General features: G+C 45.3%; 1 protein-coding gene across 6 annotated transcripts in view; it reads left to right on the top strand.

Moving 5' to 3' along the window:
- Window positions 1-330: 330 nt before the first annotated feature.
- Window positions 331-6,000, top strand: part of HDAC4 (histone deacetylase 4) — a 114,227-nt gene continuing 108,557 nt past the window's right edge. For 3 of the 6 annotated variants that reach the window (XM_081908964.1, XM_081908962.1, XM_081908966.1), the window contains exon 1: window positions 333-504. The gene's annotated coding sequence lies outside the window, so the exon portion shown is untranslated. Of the gene's footprint in view, window positions 505-6,000 lie in introns of all 6 variants that reach the window. The other 3 variants (XM_081908961.1, XM_081908963.1, XM_081908965.1) reach the window with 3 other exon arrangements.

Genomic DNA, 6,000 nt, shown 5'->3' with positions numbered 1-6,000 from the left:
GCCCGCCGGCCGAGATGCGGAGCCGGGTCTTGGGCAGCTTCGGGGACGCGCCTCCCGCCTGCCGAGCTCGCCTCCACTCCACTTCCGGCGCGGAGGGGGCGGGGATGTTTTATTTTTCCAGGGAGGGGGAGAGGAAGAAAAAGGGAAACGGGGCTATTAATAGCGCCGCTGCCTGATTGGCTTAGGGAAGCAATATATATATATATATATATATATATATATATATATATATATATATATATATATATATATATATATATATATATATAAATATATATATATATATATATCTCAAGCGGATTTTTGACCACGTGATTTTCCATCCGAAAACTCCAAGATGGCGGGTGCCGTCACGGGCTGATTCCGTTGGCGGCGCGCGCACCGCTGTGCCAGCGCCGAAGGGCCCGTCGGGCGCGTGTCCCTCCTGCCTCCTCCTCCCCGCCGCCGCCGCTGGCTGCCGCCGTGAGGGTCCCTCGCCGCCCTCGCCCCCGTCTTCGCACGCAGGTCAGTGTCAGCGGCGGCGCCACTTCCCCGCCGACCCTCCCTCCCTCCCTCCCTGGCGGCTGCGGCGGCGGCGGGGGGGGGGCAGTTCTTCTCGGGGGGGGGGTTGAGGATGGTTGTGGTTATTGTTATTATTCCCCTCAGTTGTCTTCCTCAGGTCGGGCGGCGAGGATGCGCTGCCCCCCCCCCCCGCTTTAAGGAGATGAGCAGCCTTCGCCTGCTGCTGCCTCCCGAAGGCGCCTTTTTCGCCTCCCCGAATTCACGGGCCGCGGGCGGGGGGGGGTGAATGGTGTGTGTGTGGGGGTGACTGACGCCTGGGCGCGCCAATCAGGGCCCCGCCTGCTGCCTTGGCGGGCGCTTTTGAGCCGCCGTCTCCGCTGCCCCCCGCGTTGGGCTGAGGAGGGGGAGGGCGGGCCTTGCGTCCCCCCCCCCGTGCCGCCCCCGACGCGCTCTCCCTGGGCGCGGAGTGGAGGGCGCCGCCCTTGGCCGCCCAGGGGCTGCCGGAGCCTCTTCCCCGATCCCGAGCGAGTGGTCCAGGAGCCGCGCCCGCCGTCCCAGGCGCCCGAGGGTGAGTCTGTAACGGGGGACGGAGGCGAGGGATGCGGCGCGGAGACGCCCATGGGGCGAGGCTGGGCGGCGCCCTCCCGGCAATCCCGGCCGAGGCCGCGGAGGGAAGGCGAGGCGAAGGGCGGCCGGTCCCGCATCCCTTGGCGGGGAGGCTCTCGCTGGCTGCGCAGGCCCGTCCGCAAGGTCTTCCCGGGTCCGGCCGCGCTGGGCTGGGGCGGCCAAGGGGGGAACTGCGCTGCCCGAGCTTCCCGGGCCTTTCGGTGGCTCGCCTGAAGTCTGCGAGAGCGGAGCCTTTCCTTGCCTGGTCTCTGCCTTTGGAGCCCCGAGCCTCGTCTCGTGGAAAGGAAATAGCAGCCAGAAGAGGAGAGTTTTTGTGGTTGGGAAAGTGCTTTTAACTTTTACATTCTTTACGGATTCGAGCATCTTTTCCATCTCTCCTTCCTTGGAGGTTTTTAGGCAGAGGTTGCATGACCGTCGCTCACAGGTGTGCTTTAGTCGTGATTCCTGCATAGCGGGGTGGACTAGATGACCCTGGTGCCCCTTCCCGCTCTACAGTATATTCTCCTCATCTCATCTATCTTGGGTATAGTTCATTAATGGAGCTTTGCTTGCATAAGGTTTCATGCTCAATTCCTGGCATCATCCGAGATCCTTTTTAATTGGAAACAGGGCTCTAAACAGCCACTGCCACTTGAACTAGACAGTATCGGGCAAGATGGGCCACTGATCTGACATGAGATATGCATAAGAAACAGTCTTATGTCAGTCATATGTATTTAATGATTATTTCTCCCTCCCACCCCCGGTTTGGGTTAAAACTGTCTGTTCTTCCTGTGCCGTATCACAGGTTGTGCTTGCTTACAACTTGTTCTCAATGTAATCTTGCTTTACCTTGGTCTTTCAGGCTCAAATACAGATGGGCAGGATGGAATGCCTGGGAGAAACAACAATATTGTCCTGGATCTGTATCCCCTTATGAAACATCTGAGCCCTAGGGCTCATCCACACTTCCACTTTCCCCACCTCCTTTCCCCATGAAAACCCCCTCTTTATCACTGAATTGGAGCATATGTAAGTTGGATTTTTTGTGGATTGACATTTGCTCTGATTCATTGTTAGAGTGGGTTTTCCTGGGGAAAGTGGTGGGGCAAACAAAAAGCTGCTTAGACCTGCGTGTAGAAAGCCTGGGGCAAGCAGAAAACCTTGGAAGTGTGCTTTCTAGGCACAGGGCAAGCAAAGTGCAGACATAGGGTTGACTTTTGCCTCTCCGTTTCTTACATCAGGAGCTGGCAGGATGGTGAGGGCACTTTTTTAGTACCTTGCACAGTTCTCATGCTGTCTTACTCCAGAGTAGGCTTCTGTGTGTCACTACTGTAAGAATGAAGTACACAAGAGTTTAGGTTTCTTTTTCTGGATTTGGAACTGCGAGATGAACGAGAAAAATGTTCATTCGTCACCATGTTAATATTTCCAGCTGTAGATATGCTGTAAAATATCTGCGGTTGCTTTGGAACCTGAGATGTTTGGTGGGGATGAAATGGACTGGGTGGTATGGTGTTGCAGCAGAGAAGAAGGGGTCAAGAATTATTTTCCAGTGTGTGTCTTCTTTTCTTCAGATTGCACTTTCAGCACCACTTTGCAACAGAAAAGATGTATGAGAAAAGATTTGTGAACTCCGTTGTCTAACCTGATATTTTTTGTAAGGTCCTGTGAGCAACTTTTAGAGAAGAGGCATTGCACAAATGCAAACATAAATAATTAAGTCACCTGTTCTCGCTCAAAATTGGTATGCTCACCTCTCAACGCTTTCAATATGCACTTTTTCTTATTGTCTCTTTAAAATCTATGAAACAGGTGGCCCATTTTCAAAATTTGCTTTGACACTTTTCATTACTGACAAAACTATCTGTTGCAGCGAGGAAGCACAGCTATACACGCTATACTCCAAGTCATTAGCAGCCGTGCCAGTTTTGCCCCTACTGATTCTGAGAAGAGTCCACATTTCCCACTCTTAAACCCATCCTGTCAGCTCCTGATGGAAACTAGACAGTCAACCCAAGAATGATTTTTCTAGCAATATAGCAAGGCTTGGATACTTCATGAGGTAACAGGAAGAGGACAGCATAGGACATATTCACTGGTTCTTCATCTGGATTTCACCCTGAAAGACCAAATAAGAGTATTAATATGCGGAAAGTAAATTGGAAGCAAGCACAGTTTGTGACATTACACAACATCATTGCTGATCATGGGGCATGTATATGAAGGCACTAGGCTTGTCTTCTGATTTTTGGGCATTGTGGGAGCCTTAACTCTGATTGTAAACTGGCAGGTTTAGCATTTTATTATTGACTTTTCTTGGTTTTTAAAAAGAAAATGCATTAAAATTTTATGGGCTGTTTAAACATGATAGTAGTTTTCTGACATAAGTTTTGAACATAATTGGTAGTTCTCAATTATACATGCACTTCCATTCACACTCCAAACTGTACATTGCTCCCTGAAGCAGCAAACTGAAGTGGAATGCAGAATATTACAGCATGAATTTGCATAAAGTTCGGTTTTAAAGTTCGAACAACTAACTGCATGGCAAATCATTTTTGAAAGTAAAAAGAGAATGTCTTAGATCCTCAAGTTCAGTAGAATGGCCTGGACAAATCTTGTCCAAATCTAAGAGCCATCTCCAAAATTTAGGAGCCAGAGATAATAACTGACATTTTAATGTACCAGAACCAGGGTATATTTGATTTAAATCAAATCATTATAAATCACGAATTAAATCGCGAATTAAATCACTAGGCAGTAAGACTTGATTTAAATCGGCAGTGGGGTGGGGTGGTTACAGAAAGACATTCCTGCTGGTATAATCTTAATATTTACAACCAGATGAAAGTTTCATTTTTGGAATAATAAATTTTCAGAGTAGTTTTTACAGTTATATAAAAAATTACTGATTTGGTTATACTATTAGAAATACATACAGATAATTATGAAATTATTGTGAGGTTTAATAAGTTAACTGTTTATATTTGGACAACTTTTCTGCTGTACTTTATTGGAAGGAGAAAAATATTCATTTCCTTAATAACAATTTAAACAATTTATTTAACTAAAACAACATTATAGCATATGTATCCATGTTTGTTAACTGATGTGGTTAAACATCCTTTTTAAAAAAAACCTTAGACTGAGTTTCAGCACACATGAAAAACTTAAAACAAATCCTTATTACTTGATGAATAGCCTTTGGACTATAATGCAACTTAAACAGAAACCTATCTTTAGAAAGATTTTTTCCTCCAAAAGCATTTTATTTTAAAAATCCAATTTAAATTTAAAAAATCTGATTTAAATAAAAAAGTCTGATTTTTTTAAAATACAAAAAAATCATTGATTTTTATCCACCCTGGCCGCAACTCCAGATCCTAGAAAGCAAAATCAACTCACCACTGAGTTGGCTCCAGAGACTTGTCCAGTCCTACAGTAGGATTTGTGCACAACCTGCATCAGAGTGAAATTAGCTGCATTTCCAATTCTTTTCCTAGAGGCTTACTTCAGCGTTTACACTGGTACTATTGCATAATGACCATTTCACGTTTGTAAGAACTCAGTTGTTTAGTGTGGCAGCACCTACACTTTGGAGCTTTTTGCTTATTGATATCAAACAGGTGCCTTCACTGTATTCTTTTTGGCGCCTGCTAAAAACCTTGTTTAGACAAGCCTACCCAGATTATGTAGAACATTACTGTGAATTTTAACTTGTTTTAGTATTTTAGGTTTTCGTATGTTTAAAGTATTACAAACTTTTCTTGATTTTCTTGTTCTTTTTTGTAATCCCTGTTCAAATACTTTTTAACAATCAAGCAGTGTCTACATTTTATGAAAACAAAATAAATACATAAATGATAGTATCATAATTTTAAAATGACTTAACTCAGCCTCTAAAAGCCACACTTAAAATGGTGAGGTTTTTTCCTGATGTGTAAATGAATAAGAAGTTGGAGCAAGATGCACAGATACAGAGCCACAACTAAAAAACTCTTGATGGGCCCTCACAATACACACCTCATTTAACAGAGACCACCAGCAGAGCCTCATCTGTTCAGCTTAATACATTGGTATGATGATGTGGAGGAAGGCTATTTCCTCGGATATTTGGGCCCCAGTTGTCTGGGGTGCTAAATGTCAACATAAGCACCTTGAGTTGGACCTGGAAGACGACTGCCAACCCGTGCAGCTGTTAGAGAATGAATTATATGCAGCTGACTTGCTGTTCCTATCAGCACTCTGGATGCCACATCTCGCAAAAGTTTGCAACTTCCGGATTGTCTTTAAGGGCAGCCTCATGTAGGTGCATTACATTAGTCAGAGCATGCATTATAGTACCAGGCTATCCCTGTGCAGAAATGGGTGTTCTAGATGCTCCTAGCCACTGAAGTCACTTGGACCTCAACTGACGATTGTTCTAGGAGCACCTTGAACTTCCAACCTGCTCCTTTAAAGAGTGTGCAAGCACATCATAGCACAGACTTCAGAACCACCCACCACCCACAGGACCTGCATCTTGTTTGAATTCAGTTTCAGTTTATGGATATACATTTAGCCCATTAATCCACACACCAATTCAGAACCATCACTGCCTCCTCTGATACCATAAGCTGGGTGTTATTAGCATTTTGATGGCACTTTGCTCTAAATTTCCTGATGACTACGCCCAGTGGCTTAGTTTAATATAGGTATTAAACAACATGGGCCACAAGACTGGCCCTTCAGGAACCCCTAGGACAGCTGCCATGACTAAACAGAAGATGCCTAATTCTATTTATATAAACCACTGAATATAGGCTGTTAACTGGCTGTTCATAACACAAAATTATACAACCATTTTCAGCTTTCTAATGTCTTTCTCCTACATGGCATACTTTGATCCAA

This window comes from Podarcis melisellensis (assembly GCF_964234715.1).
Source record: "Podarcis melisellensis genome assembly, chromosome: 1".
NCBI lineage: Eukaryota > Metazoa > Chordata > Lepidosauria > Squamata > Lacertidae > Podarcis > Podarcis melisellensis.
The sequence above is the reverse complement of the archived record's forward strand: the minus strand, read 5'-3'. Positions and strand labels throughout refer to the sequence as shown.